General features: G+C 35.9%; 1 long non-coding RNA gene across 1 annotated transcript; it reads right to left on the reverse strand.

Moving 5' to 3' along the window:
• Positions 1-18250: 18250 nt before the first annotated feature.
• LOC122230637 lies at positions 18251-21867 on the reverse strand. Its single transcript, XR_006207649.1, has 4 exons — positions 21499-21867; positions 19207-19315; positions 19048-19124; positions 18251-18749 (listed from the first exon to the last, which is right to left on the reverse strand). It is a non-coding gene; the product is annotated as an uncharacterized LOC122230637 (long non-coding RNA).
• Between the last annotated feature and the right edge of the window lie 1066 nt (positions 21868-22933).

Below are 22933 nucleotides of genomic sequence, written 5' to 3' on the forward strand. Positions count from 1 at the left end.
TATTACAGTATATTGTTACAATTGTTCTATTTTATTATTAGTTATTGTTCTTCTCTTACTGTGCCTAATTTATAAACTAAACTTAATCATAGGTATGGATGTAAAAGAAAAAAATGAGCATATGTAGGATTTGGTACTACTCCCAGTTTCACACATTCACTGGGCGCCTTGGGACATATCCTTTGTGCATAAGGGGCCGGGGGGCAGCTACCCAATTATGGTTTATGTGGGCCTGTTTTGACATGACATTCCTGAAAGTATTTACAAGCTTATGGGGTAAAGTAATTGCCATTTATCTCACAAGGAAAAATAGAAATAATTCTTAAATTTTTCTTTAAAAAAATAAATTTTGATATGTTTAAGTCCTTTACTCCAAGGTAAACTAAACTGAACTGATTTCTTTATGCCAAGATATAAAAAAATCTTCTGATGTGGCTTTCTAAAAGGGTAATAGTGCAAACAATGTGTTCTCCTTGAAGAAGTGTTTGCTGGGACAGTGGTTTAAAAAAAGCTTGTGTGCTTGTGTGATGAGAATCTGAGATTTGGAGTTGGAGACCTGGGATTTAGTCCTAATTCTGCAGCTCACTGTGTGACCTTAGCTAAGCAGGACACCGGATCTCTGAAGTCTCAGCTTCATTTTATGATAATCATGAATAATCAGCTATACATCCCAGAAATACAGTAGATACAAAAAAAGCTAGTGACTTTTTTTTATAATCTATTATTTTTTTTAATTTACATACAAGTTAGCATACAGTGCAACAATGATTTTAGGAGTAGATTCCTTAATGCCCCTTACCCATTTAGCCTATCCGCCCTCCCACAACTCCTCCAACAACCCTCTGTTTGTTCTCTATATTTAAGAGTCTCTTATGTTTTGTCCCCCTCCCTGTTTTTACATTATTTTTGCTTCCCTTCCCTTGTGTTCATCTGTTTTGTCTCTTAAATTCCTCATATGAGTGAAGTCATATTTGTCTTTCCCTGACTAATTTCACTTAGCATAATACCCTCTAGTTCCATTGAAAAGATTTCATTCTTTTTGAATGCTTAGTAATACTCCAGTGTGTGTGTGTGTGTGTGTGTGTGTGTGTGTGTGTGTGTGTGTGTGTGTATGCCACATCTTCTTTATCCATTCATCCATCAATGGACATTTGGGCTCTTTTTTATACTTTGGCTATTGTCAATAGTGCTGCTATAAACACTGGGGTGCATGTGCCCCTTCGAAACAGCACACCTGTATCCCTTGGATAAATACCTAGTGGTGCAATTGCACCAGCAGTGCAAAAGAGATCCTCTCTCTCCGCATCCTCGCCAACATCTTTTGTTGCCTGAGTTGTTAATGTTAGTCATTCTGACAGGTGTGAGGTGGTATCTCATTGTGGTTTTGATTTGTATTTCCCTGATGATGAGTGATGTTGAGCATTTTTTCATGTGTCTGTTGGCCATCTGGATGTCTTCTTTGGAGAAGTGTCTATTCATGTCTTTTGCCCATTTCTTCACTGGATTATTTGTTTTTAGGTGTTGAGTTTGATAAGTTCTTTATAGATTTTGCATACTAACCCTTTATCTGATATGTCATTTGCAAATATCTTCTCCCATTCTGTCGGTTGCCTTTTGGTTTTGCTGATTGTTTCGTTCGCTGTGCAAAAGGTTTTTATTTTGATGAGTTCCCAGTAGTTCATTTTTGCTTTTGTTTCCCTTGCCTCCGGAGACGTGTTGAGTAAGAAGTTGCTGCGGTCAAGATCAAAGAGGTTTTTGCTTGCTTTCTCCTCGAGGATTGTGATGGCTTCCTGTCTTACATTTAGGTCTTTCATCCATTTTGAGTTTATTTTTGTGTATGGTGTAAGAAAGTGGTCCAGGTTCATTTTTCTGCATGTCGTTGTCCAGTTTTCCCAGCACCTTTTGCTGAAGAGACTGTCTTATTCCATTGGATATTCTTGCCTGCTTTGTCAAACATTAGTTGGCCATACATTTGTGGGTCCTTTTCTGGGTTCTCTATTCTGTTCCATTGATCTGAGTGTCTGTTTTTGTGCCAGTACCATACTGTCTTGATGATTACAGTTTTGTAATACAGTTTCAAGTCTGGGATTGTGATGCGTCCAACGTTGGTGTTCTTTTTCAAGATTTCTTGGGCTATTTGGGATCTTTTCAGGTTCCTTACAAATTTGAGGATTGTTTGTTCTACCTCTGTGAAGAATGCTGGTGTTATTTTGATAGGGGTTGCACTAGTGACTTTTTTTTTTTTTAAGAAATGTCATTTCATCACAGAAATACAATAATAGCAATTCTCTTTTTTTTTAAGGTCAAGAGTCTTTTTTTTAATGTTTATTTACTTATTTTGAGAGAGGGAGAGAGGAGAGCATGACTAGGGCAAGGGGCAGAGAGAGAATCGCAAGCAACCTCCATGCCCAGTATGCAGCCTGATGCAGGGCTTGATTGTGAGATTACAAAATCATGACCTGAGCCCCTATCAAGAGTTGAATGCTTAACCAACTGAGCCAGCCAGGCACCATGGTAATAGTAATTCTTAATTCTAACAATGCATTCTTGATTTAATGAATAAAGAAGGTTCATTTTTAATGAGCATTTAAGTATTTTTATGTACATGGAAACTATTCATTTTCCTCTGAAATTTTTATCTTATACCTTTGTTCAGCAAACTATAATACAAAGGTAAATGCTTTTCAGCTTTGTTCAATTCACACAGGGGCTAGTAACTTCTTAATGACAAATATATTGTTATTGGATGGTAAAATGCTATTTAGACAATTCCCTATTATTTTGCACCTCAAGAGCAGATGCTTATTCTTAATATAGGTAAAACCAACCTTCAGACCACACTTGAAATTTCTTCCTACTGATTGGAATCATGGGAAATTTCTCAGAAGGGAAAATTTAATGTTATTTAATGAGAACCTATTAAGCACTTACTGTAGACTTGGAAAGATTCAAGATACGAATAAGACATTATTTTAGCCTTCAAATTTCTCATAATCTGAGTGCCACAACTCACCCTGGAGTCTAAAATTCTTCAGTACCTAATGCAAAAAAAACATTAATAACTTCTTTCCCACTCCCCATTTTTAAAACCTAATCCTGATTTAGATACATAAGATGAAGATAATAGCTAAATAACAACAAAGATGGGCATTTACAGCAACATTCTCTATCATTTATAACCTCCTTTAGGAAATGGGATGCTCATACTTTTATTTTTAGTGTTTATTTTGGGGAGGAGGTGGGGAATGCTTATACTTTTAAGTCTTCAGTATTGTCTTAAGTGCTCGCAGATGCTATAAACATCTTTATAATGACAAGGAAAGAGTGACACAGGAAAACAAGTAAGGAAGAAAAGTAAAAAAATGTTTACTATTTTTATTCATTTTTTCAATACTAGAAAGCTTATAAAAATGGATTTTATTTTTAGTTTGATTGAGAGTTAGCAATACCTCATCCTTAAAATATTTACTCACAGAAAAATTTCTTAGCAGACAGGGGAGAAATAAGGAAAACTTGTTGAACTTTTCCAATATTATAAAGTGCATCATGATATTAGCTACTCAAAGATATCAAATCAAGGAAGAGGCTGGAAAGACCAGCAAGATATGTGTGAACTCCAAGTTGGCAGTGGCATTAAAACTGCACTATTTCTAGCAACATATAACAAGAACCCTGAAAGAGTCATAGCTTTTGACCCAGTGATTCCACTATTAGGAATTTATCTTAAAAAAAAAGGAAAAGCTATATATACATACTTTTGTAAAATAGTAGCATTTATAATAGCAAAGCCCTGGAAATGCTCAGTTGTGCAACAGCATGCAATGGGTGCCTGAACAATGACAAATGATATGAGGGAATCTATGCAACTATTAACAATACAAATACACGACTGGAGAAAAGTGAATGCAAAACTATCTTAGTACAAACAACCATAAGGTAATTATGACACAATAAAGTCAATGCATGCATAAATATAACTGAAGAAGCTATCTACAGATATAAATAATTCTTTAATATGAAAGTATACTTTTACGTTTAACAGTGTAGGGAGATATGAGTTACTTACCATGAAACTCCTCTATTTAGGGTTTTCCACCCTGGGCTGCACCTGCCCGCTCCCCTCTGTTGCCGCCAGCTCCCGAGCTGAGCTTCCCCGGCCAGTGGCTCTATGGGCTGCAGGAACTCCACAGTGGCCCGCAGGAACAGCTAAAGATGCTAACAGAAGAATCGATAAGGGTAGAGGACAAGAGGAGAAACTGTGGACGATTATATGTAGGTCTAATATCTGAAGCTGTCAATATGGTATCCAATCAAACACTGCACAGAAAAATTAAAAGAAAATATCATGCCTCGGGGCGCCTGGGTGTCTCAGTTGATTAAGTGTGCGACTTCAGCTCAGGTCATGATCTCACGGTCCGTGAGTTCGAGCCCCGTGTCGGGCTCTGTGCTGACAGCTCAGAGCCTGGAGCCCGCTTCAGATTCTGTGTCTGCCTGTCTCTCTGTCCCTCCCCTGCTCATGGTCTGTCTCTCTCTGTCTCAAAAATAAATTTAAATTTAAAAAAATAAATTAAAAAAAATAAATTTAAATTAAAAAAAAATAAATTTAAAAATAATTTTAAAAATAAAAAAATTAAAAAAAAAAAAAGAAAATATCATGCCTCAATAATCAAAACCTTGTTCATTAAGATTGGGGAGGAATTTTACTCTGTGGACATCGTAGCATGCACATATAAACAGTTGACTAGTCTGCCTCCCCTCCCCACCCAAATTCTTAAGTCTGTAGTTGAAACCATAGGAACATGTTGAATGTTGTGGTGCTAGAAAGGAATTGGGTAAACGATACACGGATTTATTTAAGTGTCAGAGAATTTCTTTTGTTAGGAACTGTGTATACATTACAATATTTAAAAATAAGCCACTGAAATTTGCATGCCCTCTGCACATTTCTGATTAATTTTCTATAGTTTCTTTAGTTGAAAGAACTACATCACCAGCAATCCTTCATAGCCATTGATTCTCCCATTCTCCTTTGTGTGATCACAGCATCTTATCAAGTTAATCCTATACTATTTTCAAGGACCTGTGGATGGGGTATCTAGAAAGTTCTTAATTTGATGATGACCATGTATAGCCATTTAGTACGGCAATGTAGATTACTCAACTTACCAGGGTATTTCAATAATTAAAACATTTTTATTCCTCTTTAAAAAAACTCATCTGTTTAAAGTGTACAATACAATGGTTTTTAGTTCATTTATAGAGTACTTTATATATATATATATATATATACACTGAACTTTTCCTATTTTTCTTTTTTTTTTAACATTTATTTATTTTTGAGATAGAGAGAGACAGAGCATGAACGGGGGAGGGTCAGAGAGAGGAAGACACAGAATCTGAAACAGGCTCCAGGCTCTGAGCTGTCAGCACAGAGCCCGATGCAGGGCTCGAACTCACGGACCGTGAGATCATGACCTGAGCGGAAGTCGGCCGCTTAACCGACTGAGCCACCGAGGCGCCCCTCCTATTTTTCTTTTAAGATGAGGCAAGAGATCAGTAGATCTACTTGCCTGGGACCAATAAAAAAAAAAAGGAGTCACACTCTAATTTGTTAAGAACAATATTTCATATCATTGCCATTCCATCCATGCAATGAACATAATTTCTGCCTAGTATCCAAATAGATGTCCAGTCTATCCAACAAGATTTTTAAAAAATTCAATTCCAGGTGCGTGTGGGTGATTCAGTCTGTTAGGTGTCCAAATCTTGATCTCCATGCAGGTCATGATCTCACGGCTCGTGGGTTCAAACCCCACACTGAGCTCTGCACTGACAGCACAGAGCCTGCTTGGGATCCTGTCTCCCTCCCTCTGCCGCTTCCCCATTTACTCTCTTTCTATCTCTCAAAATAAATAAATAAACTTAAAAAAAATCAAATCCAGATGGTTGCCAGAGAGAAGTGGGTGGGCAGATTGGAAAACGGATGAAGGGGAATAGGAGATATAGGCTTCTAGTTATGGAATAAAAGGTATATCATAAAGGGGATATAGCCAGTGATATTGTAATAGCATAGTATGGTGACAGATGGTAGTTACATTTGTGAGTACAATATAATATAGAAACTTGTTGAATGACTATGTTGTACACCTGAAACTAATCTATCATTACATGTCAAATATACAATTAAAAAGAAAAAAGAACACTACTAACCTAAAAAAAAACAAAGTTCAAATTCATTGCTGGCAGTAATTTACCTCTTTATTTGCCAGCTCACATAAGGTTTGTATTCTCTCCCAACCGGGCCTACCAGTTCAAAGACACCATGTCTGCTATCAATTTGGGGGCCCAGAGCTTTGGTAAGAAGAAGGGAATAACATCATATACATTGGGTATATTCTCAAAAATAAATGTGCAATAATGGTAAACACACAACCTTTGGATCTAGACTTTGGATTTGAATCCCAGCTCTGCTATTTGTTAACTACTCGGAAGCTCGCTTGGCTAATAGTACTCACTTTCAGGGTGGTAACCAGCATGATGGATCTAAAGCACTTAGCACTGTAGGTGGAATGTTGATGAGGCTCACTCACTGCTGTAATTATTATAATTATTAATCCTATTATGTTAGCTTAGACCAACATACGTGCAAGTCTTGTTTCTCAGACCACACCAATGCTGAGAAAACCAATTAAGGGGATGAGTTATTCCCAAGGAATCATTTCAATGCCCCATTTTCCGAGGACCTTCCTTGTACCACCACTCAGGCTGTTTACATTCTAGAAAGGAGGGGAGCCCCACCACCTCCTCCTTCTGCACATGCATGCGTACATGCACATCCTTGGAGCTGATCTCCATCTACAGACACAAATCTTCCTCTACCACTGATGACCTGCCCCAACAAAGTTCCATCCTTATCCCAAGCATATGGTTCTGCTTTTCCTAAACCACAGCTTTTGGGAAATTCTAAAGGCTGGTATTGTTCCTTGGGGGAATACCCAGGCACACAAGTCTGTGACTATAGAATAAAGTTAAACTTCTACTGCCTTGGCAGGAGCCCTATCAATATTTTTTTCTGGAAATTTCCACACACACACCTGCTTATGCTTGCATTTACCCGGACATTTTTGAGATGTTTCCAAAGTGCTGCCTAAGGCATTTTGGCTATAGATCCATAGTTTTCCTAGAATGGAGTCCAGGGACTGAATTGTCTGAAAAGGTCAGAGTTCTAAGAGTGGAAAGAGAGTAGGGTGCCTGGACTTGAGAGAAGCAGGTGGCAGAAAAGAATTTGCAAGTGGGAGGGGCTGCCCAGTTGTCTCATGGGGGACCTGCATGATCAAGCAATAGTGAGATTCCTAACTGTGAAGTTTCGTGTAGAATCCATTGTTCAACTTGGACAGAGAACATTTGACAGTGAGATCAAGGTCAGAAGCCCATCTCAAATTTCCACTAGGCCCCATAATTCCTTATGGAACCCTGAAATAGAAAAGGGGTCCCACCCACTCACTCCATGAATAAAATTAGATTTTCTGTCAGACAAAAATTGGATTTTCTTCTAAACTTGATGGATGTGTGGGAGAACACATTGATTTAATTTAGAAAAAATGTTTAAAAGTTACATTTCTTTCACTTTGAATGAATGGAGTAAATCATGGTTACTTTCCTATTTCAGCTACATTTGACTTTCAAGGCTCTAGCAACTATCTTAAGCTAATTATTGAGAAGTTCTGGTAACTTCTGCTACCTTGAAAAGTTACATTCTAAAGGGATGATCTGGAAAGCAAAGACAGATTTATATACAATGGATTATCTTTTTACATTTGTATTTAAAATTTTTTTAATGTTTATTTTTGAAGGAGAGAGAGAGACAGAGTATGAGTGGGGAGGTAGGGGCAGAGAGAGAGGAAGACACAGAATCTGATGCAGGCTCCAGGCCCCCAGCTGTCAGCACAGAGCCTAACACGGGGCTTGAACTCACGGACCAAGAGATCATGACCTGAGCTGAAGTCAGATGCTTAACAAACTGAGCCACCCAGGAGCCCCTAAATTTTTTTTATGTTTATTTATTTTGAGAGAGAGAGAGAATAAGAGAGCGAGCAGGGGAGGAACAGAGAGAAAGGGGGTGGGGGTGGGGGGACACAGAATCTGAAGCAGGCTCCAGGCTCTGAGCTGTCAGCACAGAGTCCTATGCAGGGCTCAAACCCATGAATGGTGAGGTCTTGACCTGAGCCAAAGTCGGACGCTTAACTAACTGAGCCACCCAGGCTATTTGTGAATTCTGAAAAAAACTACAAGAGGCGATATAAACATAGTGCAGAAAACAAGACCTTTGGAGGCAGAAAAACAAGCTGTGAGACCATGGACAATTTGCTTACTTCCTCTCAGGCTCAGCATTTTGATCTATAAAATAATGATATTGAGAATATTTTCCATCTGGTTATGGTGAAAAAGAAAATGAATGCACACTTAAAAGCACAAGTCCTTAAATAAATGCTCATTTATCCTCTACTCTAACCACAATTGGCTTCTTTATGATTGCCTTTATTTTTAAATAAGTTTATTGACATATACAGAAAAGTACACCACAAGCATAGAGCTTGATGAATTATAACAGCAGGAACACATGCATAAAATCACCATGAGATTAAGAAATAGAACACAACTAGGGTCAGGGAAGCCTCTCCTGTCCAATCCCAGTTGTTATTTCCTCTACCTCCTCCCATAATATAGCCACTACCTTACCTCGAACGCTATCATTTAGTTTCTCATTTGTTTGATTTAGATTTTATTGTGATAAGGACACAACATGAGATATATCCTCTTAAATTTTAAGTGGACATTGTTGGCTATAGATACAATGCTGTAGTGGATCTCTGGAACCTACATATCTTGCTTAACTGACACATTTTGCCTATTGATTAAACAAACCATCATTTAGCTTGGTCTGATTTTTAATGTAATAGATATTGAACCATAGAGTATGTATCAGCATTCTTTCACTTACATTGATAAAATTCATTCATAGTTTGCATTAAATGGAAGTTTTTTCCTGTTCATTGCTACAGAGTTTTTCCATTGTTTGAATATACCACATCATATCCATTCTTATTCTGGTGAGAGTTTGTGTTGTTTCCAGGTTGGGGTCATTGTGAATAGTGTTGTGGTAATTTGTACTGACGGGCATGCATTTCTGTTGGGAGTATACATAAGGGTCAGATTGTTGGGCCATAATGTATCTATATGAACAGCATCTGAATATGTGAATATCCTGCCAGTTTTCCAAAGAGACTGTGACAATTTTCTACCTCAAAAGCAGTATGAGATTTCCCATTGTTCTACATCTCTGCACTTGGTATTGACAGCTGCTTCTTTTTTAATTTAGCCATTCTGTGTGGGATAGATTGTTATCTTGCTGTGGACACTTCCCTGACAACTACTGAAGCTGAACACCTTTTCACACATTTGCTGACCATTTGGCTATCCTTTTTTGTGAAGTGCTTGTTTAAAAGTCTTTTTGAGCATTTTTGTATTGGGTTGTCTTTCTACCCATAAATTTGTTTAGTAGTTCTTTATATACAGTCTTTTAGCCTATTTGCAGTATTAATGGTGTCTCTGATGAAAACAAGTTTTAAAGCCTAATGTATGTCAGTCTCATCCTTTCTAGTTAATGCTTTCATGATGCTAAAGAAATTGTTTCCTACCCCAAAAACTATGCAGATATTTTCCTATGCTTTCTTTTAGAAGTGTTATTATTTTTGTGACTTTCATATTGGTCTAAAGCTACCTGGAAACTGTTTTTTTTTTTTTTTTTGTGATTTGAAACAGAGATTAAGATTCACTTTTTTCCTACATACATATATCCAATTGAGTCAGCACCATATATTTGTAAAAAAATATTCTTTCTCACTGTTCTGCAGAGCCACTTTTCTTACCAATCTATTGGGTGTGTGTGTGTCTGGATTCTCTAAGTCTGTTCCAGTTGTCAACTGCCTATTCTTAACTATTCTAATATTATAGTAAGTATTATAAGTGTTCCAGTTATTTTCCTTTTCTTCAGGATTATCTTACCTCTTCTTGGCCCTTGCACTGCCGTATGCATTTTAGCCTGCCAATTTTTTCACAAAACGTCTTGGGCTTTCATTGGAATTGCATTAAATCTATAGGTTAGTTTAGGCAGTATTTTACATATTTAGTATGTTGAGTCTCCAAACCATGAATACTGTGTTTCTTCCATTTGTTTGTATCTTCTTTATTATCAATAATGTTTTGTAGTTTTATAGCGAGAGATTATAGCTTTCGTTATTTTTAGCTAGATTTTACTATTATGATGCTTTTGGAAATTTTAACTTCTCAAATTTTTATTTGTTCTCAGTATTAAGAAACATAGATTTGGTTTATACTACCCAAAGTAATCTACACATTTAAGGCAATCCCTATCAAAATACCACCATTTATTTTTCACAGAGCCAGAAAAAAAAATCCTAAAATGTGTATGGAACCAGAAAAGACCCAAATAGCTGAAGTAACCTTGAGAAGCAAAGCTTGTAGGCATCATAATTCCAGACTTCAAGTTATATTACAAAGCTGTGGTGATTAAGACAGTATGGGACTGGCATAAAAATAGAGAAGTAGATCAATAGAACAGAATAGAAAACCCAGAAATGAGCCCACAACTACAAAGCCAATTAATTTTTGACAAAGCAAGAAAGAATATCCAATGGAAAAAAGGCAAATGGTGTTGGGAAAGCTGGATAGTAACATGCAGAAGAATGAAACTGGACTATTTTCTTACATCATACACAAAAATAAATTCAAAATGGGTGAAGGACCTAACATGAGAGAGGAAACAAAACCTCTTTGACATCTGCTGTATCAACTTCTTACTAGACACATTTCCTGAGACAAGGGAAACAAAAGCAAAAATAAACTATTGAGACTTCATTGAAATAAAAAGCTCCTGCATAGCAAAGGAAACAATCAATGAAACTAAAAGGCAACCTTCGGAATGGGAGAAGATATTTTCAAATGACATACCTGATAAAGAATTAGTATCCAAAATATATAAAGAACTTCTAAAATTCAACACCCAAAAAACAAATTATCCAGTTTTAAAATAGGCAGAAGACATGAAGGCATTTTTTCCAAAGAAGACATCCAGATGGCTAACAGACGCATGAAAAGATGCTCAACATAACTCATCACCAGGGAAATACGAATCAAAACTGCAATGAAGAGCACCTGGCTGGCTCAATTGATGGAGCGTACAACTCTTGATCTCAGAATTAGGAGTTTGAGCCCCATGTTGGATGTAGAAATCACTCAAAAATAAAATCTTAAAAAATAAACCCTACAGTAAATTATACATCACCTCACACCTGTCAGAATGGCTAAAAATTAACAACACAGGAAACAGTAGGTGTTGGCTAGGATGCAGAGAAACGGGAACCTTCTTACACTGTTAGTGGGAATGCGAACAGGTGCAGAACTCGAAAACAGTATGGAGCTTCCTCAAAAAGCTAAAAATAGAACTACCCTACGACCCAGCAACTGCATTACTAGGTATTTACCCAAAGAATACAAAAATACTGATTCAAAGTTATATATGCACCCCCAATGTTTATAGCAGCATTATCAACAATGGCCAAATTGTGGAAAGAGCCCAAATGTCCATAAACTGATGAATGGATAAAGAAGAGGTGGTATATATATATCCATTATGCACACACACACACACACACACACACAAACACACAATATATATAATATATGTAGCTATGTAATGGAACGTTAGTCATCGAAAAGAATGAAATCTTGCCATTTGCAACAACATGGATGGAACTAGAGAGTAATATGCTAAGCAAAATAGGGCAGTCAGAGAAAATAAATACCATATGATATCACTCATATGTGGAAATTAAGAAACAAAACAAATGATCATAGGGGAAAAAAAGAGACAGGCAAACCAAGAAATGGACTCTTAATTATAGAGAACAAACCAATGGTTACCAGAGGGGAGGTCGGTGGGGGCATGGGTTAAATAGGTGCTGGGGATTAAAGAGTGTACGTTTTGTGATGAGCACTATGTGTTGTATGTAAGTGTTGAATCACTAAATTGTACACTGAAACTAATACACTGTGTATTAACTAGCTGGAATTTTTTTAATGTTTATTTATTTTTAAGAGACAGAGAGACAGAACATGAGCAGGGGAGGGGCAGAGAGAGAGGGAGACACAGAATCCGAAGCAGCCTCCAGGCTCTGAGCTGTCAGCACAGAGCCTGACGTGGGGCTCGAACTCACAAACCGTGAGATCACGACCTGAGCCGAAGCCAGACGCTTAATCGACTGAGCCACCCAGGTGCCCCTTAACTAACTGGAATTTAAATAAAAGCTAAAAACAAAACAAAAAAGAAATAGCAATTTGGGTATATTGGCCAGTATCCAGTAATCTTACTACACTTATTGCATTCATTAATTTTAACAGTTCTCCTGTAGATTGTGGGTTTCTTTACATACACTACCATTTATTTATCTCTTCCATTCCAATGCTTATTACTTTTTTCTTGACATGCTGTATAAGCTAGTACCTCAAGAATAATGTTTAACAGAAGTAATGGTAGCAGGGATTCTTATTTTACTTATGAACTTAGGGAAGATGTTTCAATATTTTACCATTAAGCATGATATTTGCTATAAGTTTCTTTAGAGATAATTTTTATCACATAAAGTACATTCCCTTCTATTACTAGCTTATAAAGAATTTTTATGAATAACATTGAATTTAATCTCTTGCATTTTTTGTCTCTATAAAAATGATTATATGATCTCCCTTCTCTATTCGGTTAATGTAGTGAAATCCATGGGTAGATTTTCTTTGTTGAACTAAACTTGAGTTCTTGGAATACAGCTGTACCTACTCATGATGTATTGTCCTTTTATGCATCTTTTTGCTAATATTTTAATTAAGATTTTTGCAACTAGGACCATAAGCAAGATTATCCTTTATTATTTTTGTAAGTCTTACTCAGTTTTGATATTAAAATTCTACTGATCTTATAAAGTGAATCGGGAAGAGTTACCTCTTTTTTACTCTCCAGAAGAGTTTAAATGGTCTTATTTCTTCTTTATTGGGAAGAATTTCCTACTAAAGCCCTGTGGGCCTAGAATTTTATATTTTTCAGGAAGGATTTTAATCACAGATTCAAAGATCTCACTTTTAAATTTTTTTAATGTTTATTATTTTTGAGAGAGAGGTAGAGAGAGTGAAAGCAGAGAGAGAGGGAGATAGAGAATCTGAAGCAGGCTTAGGCTCTGAGCTGTCCGCACAGAGCTCAATGCAGGGCTCAAACTTGCAAACCATGAGATCATGACTTGATCTGAAGCCGGATACTTAACCAACTGAGCCACCCAGGTGCCCCTCAAAGATCTAATTTTTTTAAATAGACATAGGATTATTTGTACTCTCTATTTCTTATTGTTTCCATTGCAATCAGTTTTGATTTTCTAGAAATTAATCTATTTTATTTAAGTTTTCAAATTTATTGGCTTAAAGTTGTATAAAATATCCTCTTATAATGTTTCTAATATTCATAGAATCTGTAGTGATGTCTCCTTTTTCATTGCTGATATTACCTATGCCTTCTTTCTTTTTTCTAGATCAGTCTTATCAGGACTTCATCAATGTATTAATTCTTTTCAAAGAACCAACCTTTGAGTTAATTGATCACTTCTATAAATTTGCAGCTTTATTTTTAACTTAAATTTTAGTTTTTTTATGTTAGAGAGAGAGAGCAAGCAGGAGAGAGGGACAGAGGGAGAGGGAGAGAGAGAAAGAGAGAGAGAGAATCTTAAGCACGCTGAGCACAGAACCTGATGTGGGGCTTAATCCCACGACCCTGGGATCATGACCTGAGCCAAAATAAAGAGTTGAACGCTCAATTGACTGAGCCACCCAGGTGCCCCTAATTTGCAGTTCTTTTCATAACCCCTTGAAATTAGAGATTTAGTTATCTGGGTATGTAAATAATTAATTTAGAGTCAGTTTAATATTTGCACTTAAGGCTATAAATTTCCTCTTTAAGCATTATTTTTGTTTGGTTAGCAAGTCTGGATATTCTGCATATTCACTATCAATTCACTTTAAATATTTGCTAATTTTTATTGTCATTTTTTAAGCCTTATTCATCATTTAGAACTATTCTGCTTAATTTCCAAACATTTGGAAATTTTCTACTTTATTTATATGTCAAGTCTCTTTTTTTATAAACTGACTTTATTGAATTATAATGTAAGTACTATTAAATTATACTTATTTATATAGTTCAGTATATCTTGACCAAGTATGCACCTGTGTAACGTCCAACAAATTCAAGAACAAATTCATGTCCCGTAAAGTTTCCTCCTGCTCTTCAGTAGTCAATTTTCCCACATCCCTGACCTACGAAACCACTATTGTGCTTTCTCTATAGATTACGATTTTCCTATTGTATAACTTCATATAAATGGAATCATAGAGAATGTAATCTTCTATTGTGTGGCTTATTTTGTCAACGTAGTGGTTTTGTGGCATGCATTGGTAGTTTGTTCCCATTCACTGCTGAGAAGTATTTCATTGTATGAATACTACAGTTTATGAATCCGTTCACCTGTTGATGGCATTTGCATTTTTTCTGGTTTGGGGCTGTTTTGAGTAAAGCTGATGTAAGTATTGGGGCACCTGGTTGAGCCTGACTTTGGCTCAGGTCATGATCTCACTGTTCTTGAGTTGAAGACCCTCATCAAGCTCACTGCCATCAGCGTAGGGCCCACCTCAGATCCTCAGTCCCCCGCTCTCTGCCCCTCCCCACTTATGCTCTCTCAAAAATAAATAAAACATTTTTTTTAAAAAGCTGTTACAAGTATTTTTGAATATGTATGCACATATGTCCTCCTGTCTTTCCTAATGTGAAATTGCTGGGTAAAATGGTACTTGATAAGTAACTACCAAACCATGTTCTGAATGAGTTGTATCATTTTATATTCCCACTTTATGAGTTTCCGTTACTCTACATCCTCACCAACCCTTTGTATTGTCAACCGTTTTACTTTTAGTTGTTATAGGTTTGTAGTGGTATCTCATTATGCTTCTAATTTATATTTCTTCTGATAACTAATAATGGTAAGCATTTTGTATGTACTTGTTTGTCATTTCTAGATCTATATTTGTTCAAATTTTAGGCTTATATTTTATTATTTGTTTTGATACTGAGGGAAAGAGCAAGAACAAGCATGGGAGGGGCAGAGAGAGAGGGGGAGAGAGAGAGAGAGAGAGAGAGAGAGAGAGAGAGAGAATCTTAAGCAGGCTCCATGCCCAGTGTGGAGCCTGACACAGGGCTCCATGTCACAACTGTGACATCATGACCTGAGCCAAAATCCAGAGGTGGACGCTTAACCAACTGAGCCACCCAGGTGCCCCTGTGCTTGCATTTTAAAACTGGGTTTTTGTTCTCTCTTATTATTCAGTTGCAGATATACTTTTTATATTGTCTTACTTTCTTAATGGGGTATTTTAAAGAACAGAAATTTTTTATTTTTATCAATCCCAATTCATTCATTCATATATATACACATATATGTATATATATATATGTTATATATATGTATGTATATGTACGTATATATACATACATATATATAACACATATATACATATATATGTCATATATACATATATGTATATATATGTAAACATATATACATATGTTTACATATATGTATATATATGGCTAGCGCTTTTTGTTTTGTGTGTGTGTGTGTCCCATTTTAGGGAATTTTGCCTACCAATGGTCACAAAGGGTTTACATGTTTTATGGGAGATTTGTATATTTTCTTCCTTTATATTTAGGTATATAGTCCATTCTGAGTTAATTTTTGTCTATGGAGGGAGGTAACTGTTGAGGCTTTTTTTTTTTTTAACCCTAATTATCTTTTGCTTATTGATCTCTTGATTAATTGAACTGTCATCATAGAATGACCACATTTCAATCTTTTGGAATTTATTGACACTTTATTTGGGGCTCACCATATAATCAATTTTGGCAAATGTTCTATGTGTATCTAGAAAGAATGCACATGCAACAGTTGCTGATTACAATGATTTATATATATGTGAATTAGGTAAATTTTGTTAATTGTCCTGTTCAGATCTATTGAAGGTCTACTGATCTTTCTCCTCATCTTCCCCCTCTCCCTCCTCCTCTTCCTCCCCCTTCCTCTTTTGGCTTGCTCCATCAGTTATTCAGAGATTTGTGTTAAAATTTTCCCACCGTGATTGCCTATTTCTTCTCTTGTGGTTTTGTATGTATGGTTTTGCTTTATATATTTCAAAAGTTTCTTGTTAAGTCATTTGAATTTAGAATACTATATTTTCCTGATGAATTAAACTTTTTATCATTTGAAATGTCCTATTCATCCCTAAGTAAATGTTTTTAACCTACATTATCTGATATTAGTGTATCAGCCCTGTATTGTTTTGTGTCTGTATGGTTTACACATTCTGTCCTTTTACTTTAATCTTTGTGCATTCTTATATTTAAGATGTATCTCTTGCAAGCAGAACATAATATTTTTATTATCAAGTCTAATAATTATTGTCTTTTAATTAGAATATTAGCCTGTTTACATTTGACACAATTACTTATGTTTAGAAGTTCAAATTTAATGTTTGATTTTCTTGCTGTTTCACTGCCACTCCCTTTCTTTTCCTCCCTCTTGTCTGCAGTGATTTGAATTAGGCTTTTATTTATTATATATTTCACCTGGATTGCTTGCTAATTATGCATTTTCACTATTCTTTTAGCTTTTACTCTGGAAAATGCTACATGCATCCTTGACTTGTTAAAGTCTGACAAAAAGTAATATTTAAATTACTTCCCAGGGGTGCCTGGGTGGCTCAGTTGGTTAAGGCTTCAACTCTTGATTTAGGCTCAGGTTATGATCTCACAGTTCATTAGATCGAGCCCCTCCTAAGGCTTAGGACAGACAGTGAGAAGCCTGCTTGGGATTCTCTCTCTACCCCTCCCTCACCCATGCTTTCTCTCTCGAAATTAATAAATAAATATTTTTTAAAAACTATAAATTACTTCACAAGCCACACGAGGCTCATGGAACAGTTTAACACCATTTACCCTTTCCCTACATTTTGTGCTATTGTTGTCATGGATTTTACTTCTGTATAGAACTCAAACACTTCCAGATATTATTATTATTCTATACATTACACATTCGTTTAGATTTACCCATGTATTTATCTTTTCTGTTGTTCTTTATTTCTTCCAAGTTCATTATGCTTTCTGTCTGGAATAATTTACCTTCTTACTAAAGAACTCCCATTAGTATTTCCTTAGTATAAATTGGTGAATAATTCTCTGTTTTTTTTATTTGAAAATATCTTTATTTTGATTTCACTTTAGAAAGACATTTTCTGTGGTTATCAAATTCTAGTATAGTTAATTTCCTCTAGCTCTGATAGAAGATGTCATTTTATGTTTGTGGCCTACCTTCTTTTTTTGAGAATTCAAAATCTGTCTAATTGCTGCTATTTTGAAGATCAGATATCTTTTTCCTCTGGATTGTATTAATATTTTGCCTTTGTCTTTGTTCTTTTGAACACTTTTACTATGATATACCCATATTTGTTTTATCTGTACTTAATTTGAATGGTGTTTATAAGTTCCTGAATTTGTGGCTTGACATTTTGTAAAGTCCTGTCATTTTGATTTTCAAATTTTCTGTCTGCTTCATTTTCTCATCTGTTTATTCTTTTTTCTTTTTGGTAGATTTCAATTACATACATGTTAAATATTTCACCATTCCCATAGATCTTGTATGTTTCCTCTTTTTTGTGTGTGTATTTTCCATTTTCTTTTCTCTCTGTGCTTTGTAGTAGATATTTTCTCCCAGTCTGTGTTCCAATTTACTAATGCTCTCTTTTATTTATACCTAATCTGCTTCAATCAATTTATAGATTTTAGTTCAATTTATAGATTCTATAAATTTATAGAATTTATATTTGAAGAATTTTAATATTTTCCTGTTTTATGCTGAAATTTTATCCAATACTTGGATTTCCAGTGAGTATGTTTCTATAATATGGTTTTCTCTTATTTTTCTGTCATATGGTCTCATCTCCTGATAAACATAGTAATTGTTTATTTGCAGCCACACAAGACAATACAAGTGATAAATTATACAGATATTTTAAGACTCTAGACAATACCATCTTCCAGAGAGAATATATTTTTGTTTGGCAGTTGGATAAGAGCAGATTAATTTTCATTCCATCAAAGATTTAGTTGATTTAATTCCAGCTTCATTATTTTTGAGGTAATGTCTGTCCCTTCTGGAGTTACAAGCTAGAACTGGAGTGTTTGCCTGGGCCTCTCCTCCTTGGTCCTTAAGTCCATTTTTTTCTTATCAACACTGTAAGACTGTTGGAAACTCTGCTCAGCATCTCAGCCTCTTGCTTTCTGCTTACATATAGACAAATGTCTACAGAGCTAAATTGGGCTCACTTCTCTGTACTTTCATTCTGTCTTAGCCTAAGTTCCCTAGAAAAAAATGGGAGGTATAACTCTGAGACACCAAAGTAAAGGGAAAAGAAAGTTGGGCAAAAAAGAAGGAAGGGCAAATACAAACTAGTGCAATATCGCAGATGACCACAGCTTCACAAAGAGACGCAGCTCACTGCTTGGATGCAGCCTGTCTTGGAATAGTCTGTTGGAGAAAGGAAGAGGAATTTATTCAGGGGCTTCCTCCACTGAATGACTTCTTTCATTGGTCAAAATTTACCCCACAAGGCATTAACTTCTCTGCATTCCCAAGTTTTTCAACTGCCCTCTTCATACCTACTGTGGAAACAAAATTCTATAGCCTGCAGCATGTTGCTTCATCCAATTCCTGAACTAGTGACAGAAATCAGATACTTGCTGGGTACAGTGGGGCCTCCTGCCATAGCTGCAGCAGCTCAGACCACATCAAGCACAAAGGTTTCCATGCTGGAGATTAGCCTCACCTGGGCAGAGGCTGAGGCAGTCTGTGGATCTATGGATGAAGTGGTGGTGACCTTAGATCCACAGTAAGTTTGAGGACCTGGAAGACAGTTAGGCCCTAGAAGATTTGGGAAGGTTCCTCAGTTTGTCCAATGCACTTTCTCCCAGGAATCGTGACCTACCTTGTGGCTTCAGAATTCCCCATTGCCTTCAGATTTATGGCTTTATATGTTGTCCGGCATGTCACATTCTCAAGGGAAGGTTTGGTCTGTAACCAGCTACTCTGTGTTACTGGAAAAGAAAAGAAAACAAAACAAAACACTATCTCTTCAAGATCTTATTATAGTGATATAAAATGTTTACCCCAAATATAGTTAAATAAATTAGTTGACACGAGACTTACAGTAAAATTAGTGGGACACCAAGATGTCAGGTCCTCACTTGTAGATATAAATCACCTCTCACTTATAAATTGACTTCTCTGACAAGTTCAGTCAATATTTTCAATGTCAAACTGCCCTTGATTTTCTCAGATTAATCCACTGACTGTATCACTCATCTAATGGAAATTTCCATCTTGACTTAAGCACTAATCATGGGTGGGGCCATAAAAGAAGGGCACAAAATTTGCCAGTTACATCATTCCCAAAGCAGAAGGTTCACAATTGGTTTAATCCTGATTACTTCAAGAATTCTCTCTCCTTCCTCTTTCCAGCTATAAACCTACCTCTGCTCTAACCTAGTCTGTGAGTCAACTCCTTGTGACCTATTGTAAGAATTTCAGAATCTCCCTACCTGTTGTTCTGCAACATTGCTGACCTAGGTGAACCCTGAAGTTTTAGGCCAAAGATAATAGTTCTTAGTGAAACCTCCTTATGGAAGCTTACTACTCTATCAGTTCTATATTTTTATGTAATATGAAACACAAAGCATCAATGGAAGGAACTCTATTAGGAGTTCTAAAGAAGAGACCTATCTTCCACTTGCTATCTTCTCAGAACATCTGTGATGCCTCTCTTATAAAAATCACCTTTTAGAGAATGGTAATAGGTGCATGCTGATTGATAAAGATCATGGAGATCCAGAGATGCCTCACTAGCTTTCTCCAAGATAACAATAAGTTCCCACAGAGATTGTAGAGTAGTAACATTTCTTTACTTCCTCCCAATCTGTCATTTGTCACCACCATACGTCATCCTTGCCACTGTAATTTGAATATGTGTGGTGACTGGGAAATGTTGACTTTTCCAAAGGGAAGAAGACCTTTCATCAGTAAAGGGAATATGCATCACTGTGCTTCCCTGCTAGAACCTAATCTACAGTCCCTACCTCAACATCAAGAAATACTTTATCACAAAATATTTATCACAAAATACTTTATCACAATCTCATTTATATGATATGTATGTCTACAAAACATATATGCATGTGTGAAGATATATACTAAAATGGTAACTGACTATATCAGGATCATGAAATTATAGGAGCAATCTACTTTCTATGCACTTATTAATATTGTCATAATTTTATATAGTGGGCATATAGTTTTATTCTAAAAATATTTAATTAAAAAAACCTGTTAGGAGCTCCCGGGTGGCTCAGTCGGTTAAGCATCTCACTATGGATTTTGGTTCAGGTCATGATCTCACGCTTGTGAGATCCAGCCCCACCTTGGACTCCATGCTGGGCAAGGAGCCTGCTTAGGATTCTCTCTTTCTCTCTCTCTCTCACTCTCTCTCTCTCTCTCTCCCCCGTCCCTCTCCTGCTCAGATGCATGCTCTCTCTCTCTCTCTCTCTCTAAAAAAAAAAGAATAAAAGAAATTTAAAATTAAAAAATTAAATATTTAAAGAAATACAAAATAAAAACTGTCAGATGGTGGGCTCTTCTATGTACAATATTTGTGTTGTGCCCTTCTGGGTGATTAAATCAGTTAATAAACATGAAATGCACAGAACAGAACTTGGTACATAGTCTGCTCTAAATAAATGTTAGTTATTGTGTTTACTACATAGGAAATTAAATTCATCTTTTTCGCAAACTGCAAATTTTAAATATCTATATTTGGGGTCTTAAAGAGAACATACAGATCTACCAAGGAACCAAAAGATCTACTAAGGAGGTATGCCTCTTTTTTTTTTTTTTTTTAAAGTGAAGTATGATTGAGACAGAGAAAAAAGATCTATGATAACCATTAGGCAGAGGAATAGAAGAGACTGAAAGTCAGCAACTCTGTGAGTGCCACCACTACTTAGCTAAGGTTACAATCTGCACAGAATGAAAAAAATATAAATATCTAGAGAAGAAGATTCTGAGAAAAGGAAGAGTGGAAGAACGGAAAGATGGCAGAAATGGAAAGGACAGGAAAAAGTTGGAAAGGATGTAAAATTAATTGGAGGAAAGAGAAAAGGAGAAGATAAAATGAAAGTGACTAATGGGAGAGTGGCATTTACAAAGATCAATCAATGTTACTTACATTTGCCAGGTGTTCTGCTAAGTGTTTTATAAGGAATGTCTCATTTAATTATTAGAACAGTCTTCAGAAATTGGTATTTGATTGTCCCTATTTAACACATGAGAAAACTAAGGTTTTCAGGTTGTGAGTAATTTTTCCCCAGATCGTGTGTTGATAAGATTATGTCCAAAAAGCTCAGTCGTCTTGGAGCCTCAATTTGGTCTGATTTGTCCTTTTAGGGATATGACATCAGATCTTCCTGGAGTATCAAATAAAAAGCCAAAATATCTTCCCCTTGTTTGATGTCCTCTATATTGTCATTATTTCCTATCAATCTGTGAAAGCAAGAAGGTTTAATAAGGTTGAGAACAACTTAATATGAAGAGAAATGCTGAGCCCTAACATTAATACCATGTCCGTATTTTCTAAACTAAAAATGAAATCATTAACTTTAAGACACTATATTTGCAAATGTATTATATATAAAATTTTACTAAGGTATAAAGAGAAAAATCACAAAACACTTTTTTTTTGAAAAGCACCAAATTAAATAAATCTGTTTGGCCCCAGAATTTTAATACTGTGACTATAATACCTGGCATCTGTGTCATCCCTCATTTAATAAGAAAATGTTTCACAAAAAAAAAAAAAAAAAAAAAAAAAAAAAAAAGCTAAATGGGAAAAGTAGCTACTGTGAAGTTTTTACTTTTTGTAATATTTAGTTAAAAGAGTTCTCGGTCGGTAGTCACAGAGTATGGGTCATTAGGTTCCTGCTCGGTCAACTGTGCAATCTTTGCCCCAGCCCCTAACTTCTCTGAGCCTTAGTTTTCTGGTCTATAAAATGAAGGCTTAGGTAATATGTTTGCAAAAATCCCTATAACTGTATAGCATATAAAAAAATAAGGCAGGGAATTCTCCTGTGATAAGAATTAGGTCACAGGAACTTTAAAATAAATATTTTAAGGTTTCGAATAACACTTTGCTGGAAAAAAAAAATCACATGTTAAATCATGATTGTTGACTTTTACTTGGTACCATAAATGATAAGAGACATAGTAATGGTAGGTGATTATACTGAACAAAAGAAACAAAATAGGGGTGCCTGACTGGCTCAGTTGGTAGAGCATGTGACTCTTGATCTCAGGTTCATGTGTTGAAGCCCCACACTGGGTGTAAAGCTTTCATAAAAAAAAAAAAAAAAATAGCCATCCATAAATGCCAAGTTGGTGAATGCTATTCATCTTTATTATTTTGTAATATTTTGTATAATATATGCGAGAGCCAACAATTTGGTCAAAATGGAAATAATCAAAAGAGACTTTCATGCATTCTTTTGATCTGCATGGTAGCAATTACTGGGGTGACATTTAAAGTATTTTGAGGAGTCAGGAGGGTGTGAAGGAAAGAGAGGAAATGGTTGGTTATTCAAGAGCTCTTAGAAACCATCCTTCAGTTA

Source organism: Panthera tigris, chromosome C2 (genome assembly GCF_018350195.1).
Source record: "Panthera tigris isolate Pti1 chromosome C2, P.tigris_Pti1_mat1.1, whole genome shotgun sequence".
Taxonomy (NCBI): domain Eukaryota; kingdom Metazoa; phylum Chordata; class Mammalia; order Carnivora; family Felidae; genus Panthera; species Panthera tigris.